Source organism: Dermochelys coriacea, chromosome 12, assembly GCF_009764565.3.
Source record: "Dermochelys coriacea isolate rDerCor1 chromosome 12, rDerCor1.pri.v4, whole genome shotgun sequence".
NCBI lineage: Eukaryota > Metazoa > Chordata > Testudines > Dermochelyidae > Dermochelys > Dermochelys coriacea.
The window spans coordinates 27,500,578-27,527,382 of NC_050079.1; the positions used below are offsets into that span (position 1 = coordinate 27,500,578).

A 26,805-nucleotide genomic window follows, 5' to 3' on the forward strand; every position below is an offset into this window, starting at 1 on the left:
TGAGGAATTCCACCATGATTTCAACAATTTCCATCCCACCATCAATCTCAGCCTGGACCAGTCCACACAAGAGATGTACTTCCTGGAAACTACAGTGCTAATAAGCGATCGTAAAATAAACACCACCCTATACCAGAAACCTACTGACCGCTATACTTACCTACATGCCTCCAGCTTTCATCCAGACCAGACTACATGATCCATTGTCTACAGCCAAGCTCTACGATACAACCGCATTTGCTCCAGCCCCTCAGACAGAGACAAACACCTACAAAATCTCTATCAAGCATTCTTACAACTACAGTACCCACCTGCTGAAGTGAAGAAACAGATTGACAGAGCCAGAAGAGTACCCAGAAGTTGCCTACTACAGGACAGGCCCAACAAAGAAAATAACAGATAGCCATCACCTTCAGCCTCCAACTAAAACCTCTCCAGCGTATTATCAAGATCTACCACCTATCCTGAAGGATGACCCATCACTCTCACAGATCTTGGAAGACAGGCCAGTCCTTGCTTACAGACAGCCCCCCAACCTGAAGCAAATACTCACCAGCAACCGCACACCACACAACAGAACCACTAACCCAAGAACCTATCCTTGCAACAAAGCCCGTTGCCAACTCTATCCACATATCTATTCAGAGGATACCATCATAGGGCCTAATCACATCAGCCACACTATCAGAGGCTTGTTCACCTGCACATCTACCAATGTGATATATGACATCATGTGCCAGCAATGCCCCTCTGCCATGTACATTGGCCAAACCGGACAGTCTCTACGCAAAAGAATAAATGGACACAAATCAGACGTCAAGAATTATAACATTCAAAAACCAGTCGGAGAACACTTCAGTCTCTCCGGTCACACGATTACACACCTGAGAGTGTCTATCCTTCAATTAAAAAAACATCAAAAACAGACTCCAACGAGAGACTACTGAATTGGAATTAGTTTGCAAACTGGACACTATTAAATTCGGCTTGAATTAAGACAGGGAGTGGATGTGTCATTACACAAAGTAAAACTATTTTCCCAAGTTTATTCCCCCCCACCATCGCTGTTCCTCAGACATTCTTGTCAACTGCTGGAAATAGCCCACCTTGATTATCACTACAAAGGGTTTTTTTCCCCTCTCCTGCTGGTAATAGCTCACCTTACCTCATCACTCTCCTTACAGTGTGTATGGTAATACCCATTGTTTCATATTCTTTGTATATATAAAATCTCCCTACTATATTTTCCACTGCATGCATCCGATGAAGTGAACTGTAGCTCACAAAAGCTTGTGCTCAAATAAATTTGTTAGTCTCTAAAGTGCCACAAGTACTCCTTTTCTTTTTGTGGATACAGACTAACACGGCTGCTACTCTGAAACAGATAGATTAGATAGTTGGCAACTGTGGTCTATGGGAAGCCTTTTAGCATTTGCACCAAATTAGGCATTCACAACAGGGTCTGAATCCAGAATCCATACTTTTGTTGGTACAGGAATGGCTATTATGTGCTCAACTGGAGGTTGCTCTTGTGTTACATTTGGTGGAGAATGAGTCAGTCCACCTCTTTGGTAGTGTTAGAGTGATATGAATATTTTACACCAGTTCTCCAAGAACTTGTAATGGGTTCCGGTTCACTTCCATATGCAATTCAATGTAGGCTTTGGTCTACAAAGCTTAATTTGGTTTGGGTCCTGGCTATCTGAGAGACACCTCTTTCCCTAAAACCTACTACAGTACAGGAGATTGGTTGATTTAATTATCTGGGGACTCGTTGTAGAACATTTTCAGTAGACATCCCTTGACTACGGAATTCATCACCCCAGCTGTCCTGGCAGTGTCTCATTTGTTGCGCTTAGTGCAAGACTCACCTATTTTGCTTAGAGGCCTTGGAGAAGTGAAGAAGAATGGAGGGATTTTGGCACGTTTTACAGGTCTAGCCTTTCAGTCCAGCTTTTTGAAAGATGCAGAACTTGAATGATGTTTTATTTCATAAATGATGTATATTGCCATGAGCCTTATGCAAAGACACAGTCTGTAAATCTAAGTAAATAAGATATTCCTTAGTTCCTTGTTGAACAGGTCTATTTTAAAGATACGTTTCTTGCTGTGTCATTTGTCTCTCTGAGATATGGAATTTTTTTTTATAAAGTTCTTATTTTACAAAGCCTCTGTTAGGATGGCAGTGAGGGGCAGAGGAACAAGATTCCTTATCTAACAAGTCTTCCAGAGTACATTTTTACCCATATTGCCTCTTCAATGTATCTAGATTGCATCCTTGTAAGCTTCACTCCACTGAGAGGGATGAAACTAATTCATTTTTCATGTTTCTTCAGTTAAGTGATCCTTTGAGGGGAAAGCAGTTTGCTGTCAGGCTATTGTCCAATGAGGGCTGTGATGAACTGACTGACCACATTCCATTTGATTAATTCAGCTTCTTTTGTACTCTGGTATCCAAAAGATAAAGACCTCACATTAAACTATAGGATCTTGCTCTCTTCTGCAATCTCTCCTTGCTTATAAAAAATAGATTATGAAGAATTGTACTATTACATGAATAAAGCACCAAACTTGCAATTTCCATCTGAGCTCTGGTCCTGTCCTGTGTGAAATCTGTTTGGTGCTTTAGACTTGGTCCTTCTGGAAGATCATTTTTCATTGAAAAGTTATTAAATATTAAAAAAAAATCCAGCACTGTGAAGCAATCACCAAGTCTGTTTGAGAAAGGCCAGAGATTAAGTTAACAGAGAAGCCGATTTACCTCCCACTCACACAGAAGAGCGTCTGCAGGTCAGCCTCTAACAGAATATTACAAGGGAGTCTGCATTGTGTTTACCTGCATTCTCTGCCTAACTTCAGATCAGTGAAGAACTTTAGTTTTTCAGTTCTTGTGCACTTAAGCAAAATGATTTTTGAAAAACAGCATTTCACATGAGAAAACCTGCACATTTATGATTAGAAATAGAAAACACTTCATGTCACTATAAGATCGCTATTTTGTCAAACAATCTGCAGCTGTCATCTACATGATGTTTACAAATCTTCATAAGTGCCATACTACAAAATGTGCTAGTTTTGCTTTTTAGATTAATTTAGCCTCTGTAATGTGAATATTGAATAGAATTAACTTTAAGTAACCCAGGGTTAGACATTTCAGTTTGCATTCCATGTCTTCCAGATTTATTGAAAAGCATGGCTCAGTACAATCATTTGTCTGTCTTCAGATGTGTAATGGTAATTTAAAATGAATTATCTCCATATATCTAAATGGCCTCAAAGTCCTAGCTAAGGTTCACTGACTGAAAAATACTGAAATACGGAATATTTAAACATCTAGTTATGAACACAAAGTGTGGTTTCTAATGTATTCCAAAGCTACAGTCACAGAACTCTTTGGAACTAAAAATTGACCCTGCAAAAATTGCATGATACGGCCTGAACTCAAGACCATTTATATGGGTGGGCCTCTTTGTGATAGTTGCTGTACAAACATATAATAAAAGGCAATGCCTGCCCCAAAGAATTTGTTCCTGTTCTGAGTTTTCATATCTGCATCATTTTCATTATAAATTGTTTTTAACTTTTGTAACATACGGAGGCTATGGGAAATTGGTGTGAATAATAATAATAATGATTGTCTTACATAACTGTTCAAAAGATGTTTTATAGGCAGACAGGTCCCTTCCCCAAAAGCTTACAGTCTAAGGCCTGAGGCCACAGTTTGCTATGGCTCCATGTATGCACAAGGATCCACCTATACAAAGGCCTCAATCCTGGACCCCTGTACCTACATGGAGTTTTGCTGAAGTCAGTGGGACTGCATGAAGGGACAAGGGACAGCATTAGCACACTTATTTGTGTAATCCAGACCTATGTAAAACATGCTAACGTAAATAGAGTTTACAGTCTAATGAAAGATCATCACTTATTCTTGTATGGATGTTTTAATAAAAAAATATAGTACTTTAACATCCCATGTAGAGCATCGACATTTTGAAGAATATCACCCAGGAGCCAACACAAAGCCTACTGCGGTCAAGAGAAGTCCTTCTACTGGTTTCAGTGGATATTGGATTATTGCCTAAATGAAACCTGCATATGAACTAATTATTTTGACCCCCTTCTACCCAAAATCTTCTTAATAGTGGGAAGAAGGTGGTAGGGTAAGGGAATGTGTGCATACAAAGGCCATATATTGTTAGGGTGACCAAATAGCAACTGTGAAAAAATGGAACAGCGGGTAGGGGTAATAGGTGCCTATATAAGAAAAAGTCCCAAAAAATGGGACTGTCCCTTTAAAAAGGACATCTGGTCACCCTATATATTGTTGCACTCTATATATTGTTGCTCCCAATATTGTTTGAACCAATAACTTCAACACAAACTATACTACTAGAAATCAGGGTGTCCACCTGCCAATAAAATCATTTAATATCTGCTTACTGAAAGGAGGAACTCTCACAAAAGGCAATGCAGTCAAACAGAGTGCAGATTCATTAGTTAGATATATATTTAGCTAACTTGGAGGTATGTCATGCCACTGGTCTCTTTAAGCAAAATGCACCATTGATTTCAGTGGGGAATTCTGCCCAAAAATCTATGGTGCAATATGGTTGCAGACATCAATTTATTTTCATATTTGATAAATGATTTTGCTGACACACAGTTTTAAAAGTTTGCAACTATAAATAGTACACTTGTCCGGCCATGAAGCCGGACATACTAAATACAAGGGCACTTTATTATACAATGCATGTAATATAGTCAGGAAATAAACTTCAACAATTTCACACTGATCACGATATCTGTTATTTGGGGAAACAGATACCCAAATACCAGATACCTTTGGAGTTGTGAGGCTCAATAGTTTATGATGGCTTTAGAGCTTGCCAGCCCTCATGACACAATCTGAGGGGATTCTGTCAAATTTATCTATTTCAATTAAATGTAGAGAGTTGAGAACTAAAAGAAGCAGTTTCACAGTGCAGGGTCCAATCATCTTTTTGACACGCTATCTTTACAGTGTACATACATTTTTGGGGGAGCCGGCTCAGCAGCTCTTGGTCATCCAGGTAACATAAACCCTCAGTTTCTGCCACAACTCTAACCTTTTTTTAGAAATGGAAGTTGGACTGATAAACTTAATTGACATTCTAAAATAAGCTACTCATTTTTTTTCTTCATCTTTCATGTGCTTTACCAGAACTGAATTCAAACTCTGAACCTTGTGAAGTTCGCTAAGCAGTAACTTTGATATTATTGTGCCTTCTATCATTCTTGCTTTTGTCTTTCATGGCATTTGATTGCTCTTCTTAAGATGTTCTACAGTATGGTGACACAATTTAGACAAATCTATTGACTTCAATGGAATGACAGCAAGGATACATTTGGACCATTAGATCTTTGAATTTTGTTCCCTGATCTCTCAACTAGCTTCACATAAATAGTCTCCTTGAAGTCACTGAGACTTCTCATACACTTACATACATGGTCAACATTTTTGTGTAAGTGTTTGAAGGATTAGTGCCTTAGGTGGTGGTAGGGGATTTTCCATCAGTGTATTAAACACAACCTACAATTTTTCTTCTGTTTCACCGAGCCCTAAAAATAGAAGGGATGTTATCAAATAGATAGAGACCTACAAGATCTCTATCATGCATTCTTACAACTACAATATCCACCTGTTGAAGTGAAGAAACAGATTGACAGAACCAGAAGAGTACCCAGAAGTCACTTACTACAGGACAGGCCCAACAAAGAAAACAACAGAATGCCACTAGCCATCACCTTCAGCCCCCAACTAAAACCTCTCCAATGCATCATCAAAGATCTACAACCTATCCTGAAGGATGACCCATCACTCTCACAGATCTTGGGAGACAGGCCAGTCCTTGCTTACAGACAGCCCCCCAATCTGAAGCAAATACTCACCAGCAACCACACACCACACAACAGAACCACTAACCCAGGAACCTATCCTTGCAACAAAGCCCGTTGCCAACTCTGTCCACATATCTATTCAGGGGACACCATAGGGCCTAATCACATCAGCCACGCTATCAGAGGCTTGTTCACCTGCGCATCTACCAATGTGATATATGCCATCATGTGCCAGCAATGCCCCTCTGCCATGTACATTGGTCAAACTGGACAGTCTCTACGTAAAAGAATGAATGGACACAAATCAGACATCAAGAATTATAACATTCAAAAACCAGTTGGAGAACACTTCAATCTGTCTGGTCACATGATTACAGACCTGAGAGTGGCTATCCTTCAACAAAAAACCATCGGAATTGGAATTAATTTGCAAACTGAATACAACTAACTTAGGCTCGAATAGAGACTGGGAGTGAATGAGTCATTACAGAAAGTAAAACTATTTCCCATGTTATTTCTTCCCCCACCCCATCCCCCACTGTTCCTCAAATGTTCTTGTTAACTGCTGGAAATGGCCCACCTTGATTATCACCACAAAAGGTTTTCCTCCTTCCCCCACTCCTTCCTGCTGGTAATAGCTCATCTTAAGTGATCACTCTCCATACAGTGTGTATGATAAAACCCATTGTTTCATGTTCTCTGTGTGTGTATATAAATCTCCCCACTATATTTTCCACCGAATGCATCCGATGAAGTGAGCTGTAGCTCATGAAAGCATATGCTCAAATAAATTTGTTAGTCTCTAAGGTGCCACAAGTCCTCCTTTTCTTTTAGTTGATTTCAGAGCACAGAAAATGTGGTTCAGTGGTTGTAATTATTTTCTAAATATATTGTCCAACATTCCTATTGTGATTATGGCGCTATTCAATATAATGGGGGGAAGGGGGGTTTGAGAAAGAGAAAAACCCAGGCTTGCTAATCTACTGTGCTCATCACTTAAAATTTAGGTATGTTAAAAGGTAATTGCACAGGTCCTGATCTTTACTAAACATTTTATTGAAAGTTTGCTGATGGGATGTTAAACTTTTGGTTTTCAAACTGTTCATGCTTGCAGGGAGTTTCTAGATTATAATTGAGCAAGGTACCCATGTTACAACTGCGATTATTGCCAACATGCTACTTGAAGATACCACAGACGTGCGTATGCACACTCACACTCGCACTCAGAGGAATATATAAACAGGTCTTTATTTTACTGTACTTAGAGCCTGATCCAGGCTCCATGAATTCAAGGGAAAGACTCCCATTGACTTCCGTGGGTGGAACTCTATCCCCAAATATGCATGCAACAAGAAATTTTCAAAGTGACATCAATTTGGCCTTTAAAATGATGCTCATGAATTGTACATCCTCCAAATTTTCATTTGCTAAGCATACCAATGGGGAGCACTTGTGACAGATTTTAGTATCAGTATTCTTGTTTGTTCATGCAAACAGCTTCCTGTTTGTGATAACAGCTTTATATTTAAAACTGACAGATGCTGTTTTTGGAATATATTATTTGACCATAGAACTTAATTATTTCCCCATGTAATTTGGAAATATTTAAGCAGTAAATATTTTACATTACATTATGCTTATAAAGACCATAAAAGTTGACAGTATAATCAAGACAATAAGGGAAGAAGGAAGATACTAACACTATGAGTATATAGTGCTGTAGAAGAGAGAAATTGATTTGGAAGCCTTATAAAAAGTGATCAAGGCTATATCTTTGTGGTGCCGTCAGACATGCAGAAATGCATAGCCATGTTTAATTCAGACTATATTGTTACAGCCCTTACACTTGTCCACTTTGCCCTTTGGCTGGCGAGGAGAGATTGGGTTACTCATCCAGTACTATCTAATGTGAACAAATGTACGAGGAAGGGATGAAGAGTGGGTGTAGCTTTCATTCTGCCTGTCTTTCTCCCCAGCTATATAGCTGGATGGGTGCATGGGCTGTTTTATGGAAGGAGATAAAGTAACTGGCTGCTCCTCCAGAGTAAGAGACAAGCAGGGGAGGAATTGTAACTCTAAGAATCACAGTTTGTTCTCTGCTCTGCACTTGGGGTGGTGCAGCTAACCTACTGCCCCTTACTCAGGACACGTTGTAAAAGTCAAATCTAGCCCTTACTTATTGAGTACTGGGTAAAGCTGATAAGGAATTTTCTATCGGAAGGATAGGTTCTACTCAAATCAGAATATTTCATTTGGTTGAACTAACCAAAGTATTCTGTTTCAAAACAGTTCAACAAAATGTTAAACTTGCATTTCCCTATCAGTATGTTGCCTCATTGATGGCAGTTGTAATATTCCCCTCTTCTCTACTACAGGTTGAGCTTTCCGTAGGACTACATTTCCCATAATGCAACAGGGCCTCTTTTCCAACCAAACTGTGTGGTGCCTCATGGGAGTCACATGATCCCAGGTACTCATGGAAATTGTAGTCCCTCCAGGGAGCCAATCGGTTCCTAAATTACAACTCCCATGAGGCAACGCACCAGAGTAGGGAAATGCCATTTAATTATGAAGTGACTTGAAACAAAATATTTTAGGTCAATTCAACAAAGCAAAGGGAAATATTCTGATTTTGGGATTGTTGAAATGTTTGTTTCAGTCAAAAAAATCAAAATGAAACATTGACATTTCTGAATTGAAATTTTTCAGAATATTTTATTCTGCAAAAAAAAAATATCACTCTTTAAACATGTTATCCCAATTTAGGATGTAAAAATATGCTGAAACATTGGATTTTTTTGCAAGACAAATTCTGAATTTCATTCAATGCTAATATTACGTTGCAGCATTTTTTTAGATATGAAATAGGTCAGATTATCTGATGGTTCCTAGTCACATTGTAATACTGATAGGTAGCACTCACTTCAATTCCAGCTCCCTACTGAAACACAAAGTAATTATAATGTTCTAATTTGTACACAACAGTAGAGAGCAACAGAGCTCACAACAGGAGATAAGATATCACATATTTCTAACCAGTTAAGTGTACATGTAATCTCTTATGCCCTTAATCCAAATAAAATAGGAATGCTAAATTGGCATAAGCAACTGGTAAAAACTAGAACTGGTTAACTGCTTTATAAAATGGGGGAGACACAATATTTGGCAATCAAAGTGCTGAAGAAAATACTGAAGCAGCAGAGCCATATAAAGTTGTGCTTCAATAGTGAGTTCCAGGAAAAGATCGCTGTTCTGTTGAACAAGGAATAAAGGGGCTAAGATCTTGCCTATGAAAATTGCATTGGCCAAATGTGTTCTGTACAATAGCATGGAAATATTACCAGACAGCTGCAAGGGTGGGGTAGAAAACAGTCCCAGAAGGGTAAAAGGCCCTCCTCCCTATCATCTGAGATGGGGTGCGTCAAGATTTCTTCCCCACTCTGAACTCTAGAGTACAGATGTGGGAACCTGCATGAAAGACCCCCTAAGCTTATTCTTACCAGTTTAGGTTAAAAAACTTCAAGGTACAAACTTTGCCTTGTCCTTGAACCCTATGCTGCCACCACCAAGTGTGTTAAACAAAGAACAGGCAAAGAGCCCACTTGGAGACATCTTCCTCCCCAAAATATCCCCGCCAAGCACTACACCCCCTTTCCTAGGGAAGGCTTGATAAAAATCTTCACCAATTTGCATATGTGAACACAGACCCAAATCCTTGGATCTTAACAATGAAAAAACAATCAGGATCTTAAAAGAAGAATTTTAATTAAAGTAAAAGAATCACCTCTAAAATCAGGATGGTAAATACCTTACAGGGTAATCAGATTCAAAACAGAGAGAATCCCTCTAGGCAAAACCTTAAGTAACAAAAAGACACAAGAACAGGAATATACATTCCATTCAGCACAACTTATTTACCAGCCATTTAAACAAAAGGAAATCTAACACATTTCTAGCTAGATTACTTACTAACATTTTACAGGGGTTCTGAAGAGCATTCCTGATCTGTTCCATGCAAAAGCATCACACAGACAGACCCTTTGTTTCCCCCCCACCCCCAGCTTTGAAAGTAACTTGTCTCCTCATTGGTCATGTGCCAGCAAGGTTATCTTAGCTTCTTAACCCTTTACAGGTGAAAGGGTTTTACCTCTGGCCAGGAGAAATTTTATAGTTCTATATACAGAAATGTGGTTACCCTTCCCTTTATGTTTATGACAGGGTGAATGCAGGTCAATCAGACTCAGCTGAGAAGGGGTTACCAGAGATCAATTAGGATCAGCTGATTCCAACTAAGGGCTCCCTGAGACTTCTTTAAATCCTCCCCTGTTGGTAGAAGAGGGGGAATGGAGGAGGAGAAAAGCTACTACTAGGTGAGACGCAGCAAGTCTCATATCTCACCAGGAGGGGAGGCTGCCTTCCCTCCCCTCCCCTCAGGGAGAAAACTAAAGCCTAAAAGAAGGAATGGACTGCCCCTGTGCAGCCAGGAGGGACTGTTTTACCTCAAGCCCATCTCGCCAAGGCTAAACAACAGCTGAGGTTGGTGAGATCAAGAAGGTGCCTTGCCACAGTCTATATTCTGTGCTGTTGTCTGGGTTAATATGCCTGAGCCATGCAGTGCTTTGCAGAAAGTTTTTGTAGAACTTGATAATTGACTCACTTCTCATCAATAATATTATAAAAACAGGGTTCTTTTTGGAAACTCTGATGAAATTTCTGATGTTTTGTATCTTTTGTTTAAAATTGGTGAATGTTTTATGTACCCAGATGGCTTGAACAATTTAATATTTTTCCACTATGGCATACACTTAAAGTTTCTTGGCAATCATGACCTTATGTACAAGGTTTTGACAGTTTCTAAAATACAGGACTCGTGTATATACCATAGACGAATACTTGTCTTACTAATCAGAAAGTAATTCTACTTGAGAAAGTTTATAAAGCTGTACAGCTCTCAGTAAATGTACCTGTTCAGCTAAAAGTATTTACTGAAACTTTACATTTCTCAAACTCCTCATCTCGGAATACTTGAAGCAGCCATTCTGACTCTTCAGTGAACAAGACTGCTTTAAATACAGATTGAAATATGTAACAGCTGTAATGTTGTTGATTCTTTATTAAAAGTAATGTTTTTTCTTGTAACAGTAAGTAACAAACTCTTCATGGGGAAATGAAGCACCTTTCCCTGTGGGGCAGTCTGTAATTAAGTTCTAGGCTATAAATGTTGGAAGTACTTACTTCATACTAGGAACCTGCCTTCAGTACATCCATTTTCTATGGAGCCTTTGTGTGTGTAAGTCTCAGTTAGAGATGGGTGAACTCATTTTGTAGAACTTCAAATCCACTGAAACCTCCATGGTTAGAAATATTGACTCAGATTCACGTTTCTGGGTTCACGTTCCACTTTGGAAAGCCTGAAAAAGAGCAGAGAAGGAAGAGCAGGGGGGAAAAAACTGTGTGTGTGGGGGGGGGGAAATAGGGTGAAAGCACAGCAGAAATGAGGTAAAATGAAAAAATATATGACGGACAGACTTTGCAGAGAAAAAAGTCGGGTGTTCCATACTTAAGCTACTGAATGTTGGGGTTTTTTTTTTTCTAATTTTCCAAAGTGGTCAGCATCCATTGATGATCAATATAGATGATCAATGCTCTGCACCTTTCAAAATCTGGCCACTTGTTTCAGAACCTGAAGAGCAGGCTAACTTTAGGCTCCTATTTTTCAAAGTCTTGGCTTAAATATATTTTTACTAGTATAACATATTATTGTAGTCAATGAATCCTCTGGTTTTGGGAGTGTAATTTCTATCCTTTTAGCTATAAATAAAACCATTTTTAAAAAGTCATCCCTGGAGGAGGGAATGGTTTAAATTACATGGCAGGAGTCTGCTAATTCAGTCTGGTTTTGTGAACCTAAAATAGACTTTGGGAAGCATGTACAATGTCCAGTCACACATCAATCAGCCATTCCTAGTTTAAATAATTACTTGGATGATAAATGGCCTCATTCAAGGAATTGAGTATTTTCAACTCTTTGATTTCTAATGGAGTTGAGGTTGCTCATCACTTTCAGGATTGGACACAAACAGCAGAGATCTGCTAGAATTCTTGAATACAGTAGTTGAATACAGAAATCTACAAGAGTATTCCAAAACCTTATTTCTGTATCTTAGGTAGATATCTATGGTAATATAACATACTTCATCTAGATAAAATGGCAAGCTTTTAAGTACCACCACTGTAGTTCTTATTATTTCCTTTATTGTAATTGACAGCTTAAGGACTTTACCTTTGTGATAGTGCTGTAATAACTCTTTCCCTAAATGAACGCTTTTCACTTGGTGATACAATCGCTTGTAGTAATCAGACAGTTGAAGTTTTGTGCCCACATGAATGCATTCTAACAGCCTCTCTCTCTAACAATTTCCAAGAATTTGGACCCTCTCCAAATAAGTCAATATTTCATTAATTCTCCCAGCTCAAATTACTTAAATGTAGGGCTGGTCAAAAATGTTCATTTGAAACTGTTTTTGACAGAAAATTGAATTTTCAACAATTGTATTTTTTTGCTAAGGGTATCTGGCTTATGCAGAAAACTTTTTCTCTTTTCATTGAGAATCTGAACATTCATAAATGAATGCCATTGTGGTGCTTCATGGGAGTTTTAGTTCAAGTGTCTGATGCTCCCATATTCTTCAAAGGGCTGGAAACCTTATCTGGGCTACAACTCCCATGGTGCACTTTGACAGATCAGCATTATTGCACATGGCAACATTTCTGAATCAAAGTTATTGTCTTTCATCCAAAAGCTTTTGCTTTTCACTTTTTTTTTTTGCCAAAAACTCTTTACATTTTCTGCAGAAGAAAAAATGATTTCCAGCCAGTTCTGTTTAAGTTGTGAGTGCACCGATCCTGCAGCTGTTTGAGGACAAATAACGTTGTGTCTAATGAATACAATACAACAGACTCAGTTGTTATCATTACCTTTAGTAGTAAGTATTCTCCAAAGTGCTCTATAAACATTCTGGCCTAGCTTCTGCCCCTTTACGCAATGTGAGTGCTACTTTACTCTGTGTAAGTAGTTCCACTGTAATGAAATCTATTTTGCAGTAGAGGGTAGATATATTTAGTAACCTGCTTCATTGTTCTCCGAATTAATTAGACAGGGCCCCAGTTATAGCACTCTAACTCGCATTGCATAATATATTATCCAAAAGTAATCCCTTTCATGACAGTACAAGAAGTTGCAGTAGTCAGGGCTGGAGTTGAGCAATGCAGGGAGTTGACAATTGTGACGGAGAACATAGTTTTTAGCGATACTATAGTGGGGGGTGGGGTGGGGGAATGAAAACATTTGTCAAGTACTTGAATGTGTTGTGGGGGAAAAAAAGAGAGGAGATGAACATGAATCTGTCTGAGCATAGTGGTTGTTGTGAGAAGGAAGGGTTCAGGAGGAATAACAAGGAGTTTGTGAACATGGTGGGACATCCAGAACTGAGATACAAATTGCCCCCTAACTCTGTAAGTCATTTGTATAAAGGGTGTACCTGAAACTATGGTGGAAGATGAGGTCACCAGGGAATAGCTATAAATGGAGAAAAGAAGTAGATTTAACATGAAGCCCTGAAGGATACCAACAGAACAGAATACTGTTTCAAAAATGTATGAATAAAAAACAAGTTACACCAAATTCTGCATTCAGAATCATGTGGGCAGTTTCCACTGACTTCAGTGAGTCAACTTTTCCTGTCTGGGGATAAAATTTGGCTTGCACTGGAAGAAATGGAGGCAGACAGACTTTTAACTGCATCCAGCAACAAACAGGATGAATAGTTAATAAAAGAAATTACCTAAGTTTTGAATTCCTACCTAATCAAAGTTTAACTCCAAAGTCAAGAATAACTTAACAGAAAACCATCCCTGTGTGCAATGAGAGATAGTATTTTAATTACTTTGTACTGCTGAAATACAACAGCAATGCATATGTTAAAAACACACAATGTATTTTGCATGTTAATGTTGACTGACTAGTTGGTATTGACTTAAGACACTTGAAATCATAAGTGTGCCATTTTTTCTGGATCAGTTTCAGTGATTGTGAAACCCATACCCTAGAGAAATAGTTCATGCTAATTGTGCTGGTAAAGTGCAAGAAATCCTCACATGCTGTATCTTCCCCCCCCCCCCCCGAACACACAGCCACAAATGACTGCTGGCTCTATGCCATGGCCCTAGTCCCATGTGATATTGTCAGTAATTGTGTATCCAGGCAGTATTTCTGGATTGGCATACAGTAGCATATTATGCCAGTTAGATCAGCAGTTTTTTTTCTTTATTACTATATTTACTTTTTTTTAAACTTCTGTTTTCTTTCTCTGCCTTCTCCTTTTAGGTTGAAAATCTGCCACATATGTGAATATGTAGGAATGCATCTTAAAAAGTCTTCTCAGTGGAAATATTTGCAATGATTATTAAACCAGAGACTTGGATCCCTGTAACTGTACCCCCAACTGAGAGCCACATACTCACTGTAAAGCACTCCAGTTGCACAAAGTATAGTAATTCAAACATTGTTTTTCATCCCATGTCAAGTAACTGTTCTCAAACCTGATTTGTTGACTGAAGCATTGTGAATGGGCAGGAGGGGGATTCAAATCATTCTCCTATTGACCTGTGGTGCTGTAAATCAAACTCAGTTTTTCAAAAGACTTGAACAAATCTAAACCCATTTGACTCTAATGTAAACATTAGAAATGAATGTCAATCCCTGAAAATGTTTAGTCTTTTAATTTTGTATCCAAAATACAATTTTAATGATTTGAAAAAAAATAGGTGCTAATATCCAATTCACAGCAAAACTTTTTTATGATGCTGTTGACTTTAAATCAGATTTTTTTCAAAGCTTTCTTTTCTGACTGAAGACCACTAAATACAATGCATTAAAGCATGATAATTCCTGTAGCAGACTGAAGTTGTGATAGCGGTTCCAAGAGCTAGAGGTGCTTGTCCAATTATTTAAAGCATGTACACTATGGGTCAAGCTGTATATGGTGTTCATATCTATGCATTTTATAACCGAGGCCAGTTGTCACAAATGTAAATGTCCTCTTCTCATTAGGGGGGGAAAACACAGAGTGATGTAAGTTTATAAAATGCCCAATATTTAACAGATTTGCAATGTTTGGGATTATGTTTAGGTTCATGCAATTAAGGATTTAGGTATGGTTGTATTGCATTGAAAACTAATCAAAATATTTATTTTAAAATACTGTATCTTCCTTTTTAATTAAATACAATGCATGAAGGACTAGCACCCTTGGGTTGTCTGTCTCTCCCTATGATCACTGTGGCCCTTGCTAGCTTCTTGTAGCTCTGTTCAGGGCTAGCAGATCACAGCCTCTTGCCTTATTGGATAATCAAGGTGTTAGCATCGGAGGTCAGGGTTCAGATTACTTTCCTCCAAGATGAGAAGAACCTAATGGAGTTATCTCAAACTGTTATATGCATCCAATTCCCATGATCCAGTGCAATTGTATCCCCATAGTATCTGAATGTCTTCCGCTTGTGCATTAAGGAAGGGGATTAATGTCTGTCGTGTGTTTGTGCTCTCATCCTCTTCTATTGATTATCAATATTTAGATAGGACACAGAAGCCCCTATTGGACACACAGGAAGACATCAATGCTCCTGGCATAAATTATATGAGGGGTTTTTTCCCCCAATACCTGAGGCATGACATGTTACAAAACCATGGATGCATGCAAACATGTGGTCACCTTGTCAGTATATACACAGCTGCCTGATTCAGTGGAAATTCTGCATTTGTGTTCCCCTCTTTTCTGTACAGCATAGTAGAGCATATACCCTAGTTTGGATTTTTGTGTGTAAAATATATATCTTCCCACATAGCAAGAGCAATTACACTATGTTTTGAATGCACAGAGTAGCAGATTTCAATTTTGAAACTAAAGCCATATCTGTGTTACAGGTGGAAAGATCATCTTAAACAGGTAAATTTGCTTTTGGAAAATATAATTTTTGAATAGATATTTTTAAATATTGTTCATTACAAACATGTGAAAGGAAGGCAAATCCTCTGGGAGGAAAGGACCCTGGTTGACACTTTCAGACATGTTTCAGCTTGGAGCAGATTCCTATAGCTGTTCTCAAAGACACCAATGAGAGAGTTTCTAACAGAAGTATTAATACAACAATAATGCTCCCACTGTAATAATAGGAAGATTATTTGCTTTTACCATTTGGCAGCTGTAGAAGGAATATGTACTCCTTTGAAAAGAACCTAACATGAGTCTATTTAAACAGTTGGGATACCATTTTTAATACAGAACATTTGTCATATGCTATGAATTATCCCTTGAACACCATAAAATTTAACAGTAACAAAGTACAATCTGATCAAAAGAAGCATCTGGGAGTGGAAGCAGTTTATTTTATTTCCTCTCATGCTTAAGAGGTCAAAACTTGGACCCAGGGATATTTCAACTGATCTCACCTTTTTCACATTGACTACCCCTCAGCATCTTATTATACAGGAACTTGGCTGAGATATTTGCATTTCACGGAATATCTTCTGGTGCAGTTCCATAGCAAGAGCATAATGATATGTCTGTGTTTGTTCAAGATGCTGGAACCTGTAATGGAATCTATATATAAAATCCCGTTCCATACACTTAAGACAGGTAATTGGAACACCAGACAGATTTGAAGTCTTTTTGCCAGCCTTTATATAGATGTTCATATGCAGTTTTTTACCTTTTTAAAAATAAACATTTCTAAATCATGTAATTTAAAAAAAAAAGTAGTTTAAAGGATCATTTAGGTAATCATTGATGTACAGATAATTTAGAGATACTTTATCACTATTAATATTTAAATCAAAAGTACTAAGTGCCTCATGCTTCTTTCAATGGGTTTGTAACTTAAGGGTATACAATATTTTAATATTAAAATAAGATTTTTGGCTCCAGTTACCCTGGGCTAGATTATATCACAAGGATACAGCACATATTTGAGCCACATGTTTTCTGTTCTCCCTCTTGCTCTGATGGATAACCATTTGCTGTTGCTTAGTGCTGCAAATTACTGACCATTCTCCCAACCCCAAGTGCTTAAAACAAACAAAAAAAAATCATGAGGAAGGCCCAAAAAATTCAGAGGATTAAAATGTGGATCTCTATTTTCCTTCTGGTGCCATAGCCTTTAGGATAGTTGTGATGGGGGTCCCAGGGTGCAGGTTGGACTGTGGGACTGAGCCCTCTGCCCTACCAACCTGGGGTATCCCCCTCATTGTGATGCTGGGTCAAGCCACAAACCTCTGGCAGGCCCAGTACCAGGTTTGCAATGGCACCAGTGGCTCCGGGCCTACACTCACATTACTCTGTGAAAAATATTTAAATGCAAGTATGGCAATTGTCCTTGCAAAAAAGAATGTACAGATAACTAAGGTTAGGTTAGTTTTATTTAGTTTTTTAAATCAAATCATGCTAGTTTTGTTTTGTTTTTTTCCCCCTGACCTATCACAATAAAGAGAAAGAATAGATGGCTTACAATGACACTAATACAATAGTACATAGACTCACTAAATATGTGCACAAATTGCCTCTGATTTGTCAGATCCAACAAACTACTCCCACCCATACTTCCCTCTTCCAAGCCTGGTTCTGTTTATAGAGGTGGTAAGTCTTGTAGAGGGAAGGAGAAAATTTACTATGGTTTCATGTGGTATAAATGTTTTAGCTGTAGGAATTTGGAATGGCAGCATCACTCACAAGTTGTGAAATCATAAGAGTTATGCATGTCATCCCAAATGAGTGCTGATAAAACCTTTATACCATGTACTTTCATGCTGCACATGTTGTGGGAAAACCAAAATTAAAAGCTAGAGAGAGTGGCATAAAACCTTTTATCAGCCTGAATTTTGGGATAGGTGCCTTGCTCACAAAAGCAAAGCTGCATATATTAGTTTGAACTTTTCTCTCCCTCTAAGGCCTGTACACACAAGGACTCGCTAAGATGCTTGGGTTTATGGGCAGCAGAGAGGTATAGCAATAGTCACAATGCAATTTTTTTAAAAAAGATTCCTACAATTGACTTGTGTAACATGTGGATACATGGTATAAAGGCTTTATCAGCAGTCATTTGGAATGCATACAAACTCACTCGTGCCTTTGCAGCTCGGAATTGTATATGCACACGTGCGCGCCATACATACATACAGTCACAAGACCCACCTGATTAATTGCAGTTGTGTTAAATTACATTTAGAATCCATTTTTGACTGTCTCACCTGAACTCTGTCCACTAATCAGCTGCCCTGACCCATCTTCTAATGTTCCAAAATCTCAGCTATTTCTGAAAGGGAACATTTTTTATTAAAAAAAGAAAAGGAGTACTTGTGGCACCTTAGAGACTAACAAATTTATTAGAGCATAAGCTTTCGTGAGCTACAGCTCACTTCAGCGGATGCATTTGGTGGAAAAAACAGAGGAGAGATTTATATACACACACACAGAGAACATGAAACAATGGGTTTATCATACACACTGTAAGGAGAGTGATCACTTAAGATAAGCCATCACCAACAGCAGGCGGGGGAAGGAGGAAAACCTTTCATGGTGACAAGCAGGTAGGCTAAGATTGACAGAGCCAGATTGACAGAGCCAGAAGAGTACCCAGAAGTCACCTACTACAGGACAGGCCCAACAAAGAAAACAACAGAACACCACTAGCCATCACCTTCAGCCCCCAACTAAAACCCCTCCAACGCATCATCAAGGATCTACAACCTATCCTGAAGGACGAGCCATCGCTCTCTCAGATCTTGGGAGACAGACCAGTCCTTGCTTACAGACAGCCCCCCAATCTGAAGCAAATACTCACCAGCAACCACACAACAGAACCACTAACCCAGGAACCTATCCTTGCAACAAAGCCCGTTGCCAACTCTGTCCACATATCTATTCAGGGGATACCATCATAGGGCCTAATCACATCAGCCACACTATCAGAGGCTCGTTCACCTGCGCATCTACCAATGTGATATATGCCATCATGTGCCAGCAATGCCCCTCTGCCATGTACATTGGCCAAACTGGACAGTCTCTACGTAAAAGAATGAATGGGCACAAATCAGACGTCAAGAATTATAACATTCAAAAACCAGTTGGAGAACACTTCAATCTCTCTGGTCACTCGATCACAGACCTAAGAGTGGCTATACTTCAACAAAAAAGCTTCAAAAACAGACTCCAACGAGAGACTGCTGAATTGGAATTAATTTGCAAACTGGATACAATTAACTTAGGCTTGAATAGAGACTGGGAATGAATGAGTCATTACACAAAGTAAAACTATTTCCCCATGGTATTTCTCCCTCCCACCCCACGCCCCACTGTTCCTCTGATATTCTTGTTAACTGCTGGAATTAGCCTACCTGCTTGTCACCATGAAAGGTTTTCCTCCTTCCCCCCCCCTGCTGTTGGTGATGGCTTATCTTAAGTGATCACTCTCCTTACAGTGTGTATGATAAACCCATTGTTTCATGTTCTCTGTGTGTGTGTATATAAATCTCTCCTCTGTTTTTTCCACCAAATGCATCCGATGAAGTGAGCTGTAGCTCACGAAAGCTTATGCTCTAATAAATTTGTTAGTCTCTAAGGTGCCACAAGTACTCCTTTTCTTTTTGCGAATACAGACTAACACGGCTGCTACTCTGAAACCATTTTTTATTAAAGAAAACCCTGCCAAAGTAATACCTGCTTCTTTCTCTCTAAATGTGTAATTTCCTTTTTCTTTCCAAATCACACTGATCTGAGGTGTTAAGTGGGCACAGGTCAATCGGGGATCAATGACAGGTTTCTAATTAGATACTGTATCCCATGACCAAGCAGAATTCAAAATGGGAGCTTATTTCATTGGAAAAGAGATGTACAGAAGGTCCCAATATACTTAAACTTAACATGGCAATGTTGTTATATATCTACTTAGCTCATATTTAAAGGCATCAGATATAAATATTGTAATAGTAGTTTTCCATTCCCTCTAAGTCTTCTAAAGTTCCAGTCATGGTATTAAGGCAGCCTTGCTTTACTGGCAGCGAGATATGTGAAATAGAACCAATAAAATATTTAAATGCCCTATGAAAGATTTTTGTGGAGCATGTATGATGTATACAGAATGCATGAGTGTACAGTGATAATGATAAACGGACACTGTTATTTGAGGGGATATTCACCCCACACTAGCCCTGGAGGGGCTACAAAATCTGGCAAGAAGTCAGAGGGAAGTAGGAAAGGGTCCAGGGAAATAGCGTCAGGGTCTGGAAGTAAGCTGACCTGAGTTGCTAGACATAGTATCACTGGACTGGAACTTGGAGTAGCGGCAGGCTCAGGTCCCCATATCAGCCACTGGGGAAGTGGCATAGGACAGGGTTTTAGAGCAGACGACTCTCTAGAATGGCATGTGGAACCTGATCCAATGGGACCTTGATACCCTGGAAGGGGAAGATTATACCGTGACCTGGCTGGAGGGCTGAGTCACAAAGAGAGAGATGCCCTCCCAGTCACAGAGAGAGAAAGAGGCTAGAAGGTGAGTGAATGATAGAAGGGGGCACCAGATCAGACAAGAGCTGGTTCCCCAGACACAGTCAGTGGGAGGCACCACAGGTGTAAGTGAACCCTGTTACAAGGGGGAAATTTAAATTCCTATTTTAAATGTTGTCTTTTAACAAACAAAATAAAAAACCCCACGGTGAAGTCTTTGTCATTAAGAGCAGTCTATTACCTTCACCTGCTGCTGCTGTAGCATTATTTCTGTTCCTTCTGTTTGTTTTGGTTTTTGTTTTCCCCTGTGCCATTTTGCTTGACTTATCTATGATTGTGGCTTCAGAAATACTGGTATGACTAGCATTCCTTATTGGGTGAGCTGACACAGAGAATCTTGAACTAATAGATGGTAGCAGTCTCTAATAAAAATGACCTTTATGGGTGTCTGGGAATACTGTTTTCACCACAGGTGTACTATATAGGAGCAGTGAAAGAAAAAGCTATTGTTTGTGAGCAAGAGTATATTAAGACGGAAGGAGTCAATACTACTTGCTAGTGGGAGGAAAAGATACTACTCTTCTTACTACTACTTACCCACCAATATGCTACAGTGAGTATGTTTTCATGTCTGTTTCCATTCCATTTTGCCAAGCATCTTGGAAAAAACTTTTATAGGGTTTTGGAGAAGGGATGTATGGATCGGTTGGTGAAATATGAGGGTTCTTTCTCCCTTTTACCATCTTATATTTTCTCCCAACAATCGGAGTCTCTCACCTGACTTCTGTCTGCTTCTCCAAAATAAAAACTATAGTAGGAAAACAAATCTTAAAGCATACTCCAGGGGGAAAAAACCAAACTGGTTTCAAGGGATTTGGCCCAACTTTTGGTATAGGTTTGATTTTCTTTTTCCTGGTTTCTCTCCCTGTGTAAACTATCCCAGAAGTTCCAAACCACAGAAGCATGTAACAGCAATCAGAATTTTCTCCTTGACCAAAATTCACCCACTGGCCCCAATATAATGAAAAGCAAATATGAAAAGAAGTCAAAATGCAGGGGGTTGGAGGAGGGGGAGAGTGTTTGGGGGGGGGGGGGAATTTCTGATACTTTCAAATATAGGTAAGAAAAGAACTTTTTTTTTAAAAAAAAATTTCAGTTAATATAAGAGGTTTTGTATGACTTCCTCGCCCACAACATGAAGGTCAAGCAATTGAGAATGGAAACAATAATATTCTCCAGTAGAATACCCATGAAAGTTGTTTTTCTTTTTTTTTTTTTTTTTTTTCTGGAAAACTGCCCTTCAAAGCTCTTTCCCAAGTAAACTTGCAATGACATTTCAAAAAGGATCATGGGTGACCATAACTATGGGGAAAATTTGGATTGTTACTGCTAATTTGCTAACCATGCACAAAATACCTGTTGAACAAATCAGACTCTAGTAATTTACTATCCAGGTGCCTGAGCTTGTAACAGCTAGCATGCTGAGAAAACATTTGAGGATACTCATTGGAGTTTATATGTTTTCTGTATTGCTTTTCCTATTACTCTGATTGCTGATCTTCCCAAAGCCTATAACACTGAGAAAGATAAAGCTGCCATCCCAGATTGATGGCTGTACTCATGGAGCAGTGGAATGTCAGAGAAATTTGATATCAGATGGGTCACCCCATAAGGAGGTACAGGTTCATCCTGTTTTTGGATCATTTGTTTCATTTTCTTTTTCATAAAGCAGCAAAGCTGGGTTCACTGCACTTTACAGCAAGATAAACGTGCTAATGTGTAGATACCTAAACCTGGTGTCTTTAGCAATAATACAGAGAAGGAAGGTTTAGGGTCTAAATCTCAAGTCTAGAAAGTCAAGCGATCTAGGTTATCATCCCCATCTGTCAGATTTAGTGATTTAAGCTTCACAACAGCATTGTGAGGTAAGTAAGTATCATCCTCATTTTACAGATGGGGAAGCTGAAGAAAGAGATTCACAGAATGTAAAACACGGTGTGTCTTACCCACAATTACAGTGGAAGTCTGAAAGAGCTGGGACAATAACCCAGAACCTCTGATGTGTTTTGTTTTTGAATTGGCCAGACCATGCCTGTATGGGAAGGTTCACTCCTCCTTCATTCTCACTTCTCAAGAGAATACAGAGTCAAGTTAGAAATCTGCATGCCCTGGAACATGCCTTCTCCATGAAAAGCCATGTATTGGAAGGTGTGCTCATGGAGTAACTTAAGATGCACAAGTTGCAGAGGCTGCATCTGTATTTATTTTCTCTCTCTCCCCCACTCTTTGCCTATATAGGTAACAACATCATCATGTATCCTGGCACTGTACCAAAGTTGAAAGCAACAACAAATAAAATAAAATTTGGCCCAAGCATTCTAAGAAAAGCAGGTTAAAGAAAAATAACCTACTAGAGAATAGTTGATGCAAGAAGGGAGAACTGCGTGGTAAAAGAGGAAAATTCTTAAACTGAGCTTTGTAAACATCTACAAAGGGACCCAGTTGGACATACACAGGGAGGGAGTTCCACAGACTGAGAACACTCTGCCTTAGTTTTATCCACGTTAAACTTTACCTGAAAAAGAGCTCAACTCAGTATTCTAAAACATAAGGACCCAATACTGTAGCCTAGTCCATACTCGGGAACAAATTATTGCTGAAGTCAAAGGAAGTTTTGCCTGTTTAACAAATGCAGTACTGGCTTGTGATTGTATATGTGAAATAGCTGATTCTTAGAATTTAATTATTTGACATCAACATTTTATTAATAAGAGAATCAAGGCCACTCTGTAAAATAATATGGCAGATTTTCATTTAAAACTGACTTTCCTATTAAAGACCAAAAGCTTCCCCAGTTAATGCACTTAGGTTTTGATCCTGAAAACACTCCCTGCCAGACCCCACCTCCCACAAATAGTTTTGTGTGTGAATAGTCCTAAGTGTGTGAAGTTACTCACATGGGTAAGTGTCCATAGGATCTGGGCCTCTCTCTCTTTGTATTTGTTTTAACTCCTTAAACTTTAACATGACCATGATTTGTCTTTCTGCATTTGTAAAACAGTGGAAAAACAGTTTCTGGATTGAGACATGGTCTCTAAAGGATTATTGATCCACAGTCGTATGTTCTTTGGTGCTTGGCATAATTGTATTGGTTAAATGTAAAAGTTTTATTTGCTTAAAGCTTTTAGTCTCAAGTCACAACTGCTAAGGGTGCACCATGAATGCCTTGTGGATATAAGTAGCATATTAACTTGTCATGTTTAATTGCCAGCTTTTTCTCTCCAGAGGCATCATGTTTGTCAGCTCATTTTTCAACTAATATCACTACTCTGGGTGTAGTAGAAATTGTATTCTGCCTGCATCAATTCCCTAATATATGGTTAGGGCATTTAGCAGCTCCATATTATTTATTTTATTACTTTAAAAAGTTTTTTGTGAAGTTTTTATTGTTTTTATTAGTAGGATAAATTCTTTTGTTATATTGCTGTAAACCTGGAATCTACTGAAGCCACTGGGAGTTAACATGGATCTGCTCTGATGTGTATATGAGAGCAGAATCTGATGGATTGATAGCTTGTGTAACTTCCCTTTTTATTACTGGACTCTCTCCCTAGTTCCTCTCAAAGGTGTTTCATGGTTTCAAATGATGCTCTAACATGTACTGGAACCATAGGGACTGTTAATCAGTTGTCTCAGATGGGACCATGACATCACTGTATGTCAGACCAGCTTGTGAAACAAGTTAAATTATGTGATCCCATGAGGAGAATCTGAGGCATTGCCAGCTGGCCAACATATTTCAAGTTCAGTACATCTACTTTAGGGTTCAAGCTTGTGCTATTAAGGATCAGGACCTAGGATGATTCCTGAATTTCCCTACCTCAAGCCTGAAACATGAACAAACAACTGGAAATGCTGATAGTCAAGGTGACAAAGCACAATCAGAAGCAAAGGGCAGTTTCCACATCAAGGCATGTTCCCTTGTCAATAAAAAACAGAGCCCAAGGAAATTGTCCCCAACTTGAAGAGATTCTCCCCTTCCTCTTGGGTCCTAGCTGTCTCTTCATCTATGTAAGGTATTTAAAAGCACCTAACACCTTGGCATATAAATGTCATGGACCTCCCATGAAAAGCAGTTAAGATAAAACATCTCCATGGGAAAACTGACAGCCTACAGTCTCATCCAATGTGAAGCCTATTGTGAAATTGTATACATCCAACACCACAGAACTACTAATTTATAAATCCAATTGTAAATATTATCACTCAGCAGTATAACATACAGTTTGGGAACTCTCTGGGAAATTTTATATCCTTAAAAACTTTGCATTTTGAGACAGCTATAATCCCACTTTCATAAACATACGTGTGTGTGTGTGTGTGTGTATGTGTGTGTGTATATATATATATGTGTGTGTGTATATATATATGTATATATATATATATACACACAAATAAAAAGCAATTGTACCAATTTGCCATAGACAAGTATGCTGAATCTTATTATGAATTAACTCAAAGAGTACATATGAAAGTTTTTGGCTTCAACTTTGAATACTGAAGATTTGTGGGCTAGGGAAAATGGCAAGGTTTTATTTTTAATTTTTTTTAACAGTAAAACACTCTTGGATGAATTTGGAAATATTACTTGGAACTCAGTAAGAATTCCTAGTGACATCAGTGGGATTCTCAACAAAATAAGGAATACAGGTTTTGGTGCAGTATTGAAGAAAAAATCTTATTCAGTTGTGCTCTTCAATGTGCATGAGGTTGGCATGTGTGTGAGGGCCATTTTGTGGCATGTTGCATGTTTATCATTCAACCAACTGGTAAATTTCACCGAGACTAGAATTCAGCCAGAAGAAATGCAGCGCTGTCCCACACTTATCTGTCTCAAATTTGAATGAGTAGTGATTCATTGGTTCGACATCTTTATGAAATAACTCAGTATCTCTTACTGTGTGAACTGAGGCCATTAAATGGACATTCACAGGTAACCTTACATGGATCAAAATATGGAATGAGGCAAATTTTAGAACCCTTCCCTTGCACCTCCCAAAACTTTTTGAATGTCTTCTGCAGTTTATGTTGTGACCTCAGACACCCTCACTTATTTTTATGATCTTCCCTTCATAAGGCTGTTGCCAATAATGTAGAACTATTCTGTGGATTGAGATTAGTACAGTGGGTATTGCTTCTAGTTCTCTTGGCTGAAATTTAGCCTTTGCAGACATCTGTGGAAATGTAGATTTATGTAAAGCTTATTGTATTCAGTCTTATATGGAATAGCAAAGTGTTCTTTGAAGATTTCTTTGGGGTTATTAGGCCTACTTAGGCATTAATAGAGTGCCCAGCACTTTAATGCCAAGGTCAACAGGACATCAGTCTCTTACAGTTTATGAAAGTCCCTATGGAACCTGTGTTCAAGTACCATAAAGTGAACATATCTATCTTTCTTTGAAGCTAGTTGTCATTCAAAGGTTTAGTGAGCTACAATTTATATATCAAGTTCCACAGTTCTGAGTATTCTTCCAAAACGCCTTTTGTTGTTGTTGTTTTTTGCCAACCTGCCAAGAGGCACAGTCTACATATATTTATCAAGAATTATACCTGTGGCACAGCATGAGAGAGAACTGGAATAGGATTTGGGTTCTGAGCAGCATATGCCTTAAGTAACTGCTCCGCTTTCACTTCTGACACATCACTCAGATGAACAGCACCATATTCTGGTTCCTGGCCATCCATGCACAAAACAGTAGTTATGGGGTTAATATCATATACCATTTCAAGAAAACTGAAAAGTAAAGATTGGATATTACCTGTGGTTTTACCACTAGTACAAAAGCAAAGCCTGGGTGGTTGTTCGTTTTTTGTTTTTTGTTTAAACACTCATCTATTTCCTCTCATGAAGAGTGCATACAGATGTAGGCAAAAAGTACTTTGGTGAACTGTGTGCACTTCAATTTATCCCTGTGATGATCTCTAAATCTGAAAAGGTGACAGAATATGGCTCTCTCAATGAGTTGTTTGCACTAGGTTTTAGTTCATACTAGAACTAAAACCTTGAGCATCTATAAAACATGTGCCATACTTTAAGCAAGTAGAATAATGCATTTTCAGTTTCTAAACAAACTTTACTATTTTTCATCTGGAGTTAGTTTTCTACTGTCAGCTAAAAATCCATGCATGTGGTTGTGTATTTGAGAGAGTTTTATCTCTAAACAGATTTGTAACTAAAAACAGAAATTTCTTTTTATGGGAGACAGCTGGTTGGGAGATTAAAGAAACACAGCAAGGGAGGGGAGTTCAAATTAACAAACATTCCTAGACAAGGAATGCCTTTAAGCATTAGCAAGCTTTTAGTTTCAGA

The 26,805-nt window shown here is 38.6% G+C and overlaps 2 long non-coding RNA genes across 2 annotated transcripts in view; both read left to right on the forward strand.

Annotated features, from left to right (window-relative positions):
* The first annotated feature begins 10,234 nt into the window (after positions 1-10,234).
* Positions 10,235-15,184, forward strand: LOC119841309. The gene is made up of 2 exons (XR_005288498.2): positions 10,235-10,416; positions 14,267-15,184. It is a non-coding gene; the product is annotated as an uncharacterized LOC119841309 (long non-coding RNA).
* A 5,716-nt stretch (positions 15,185-20,900) lies between these two features.
* LOC119841310 overlaps positions 20,901-26,805 on the forward strand; it is a 32,321-nt gene continuing 26,416 nt past the window's right edge. The window contains exon 1 of the long non-coding RNA XR_005288499.2: positions 20,901-21,048. This is a non-coding gene — a long non-coding RNA (uncharacterized LOC119841310). The remainder of the gene's footprint in view (positions 21,049-26,805) is intronic.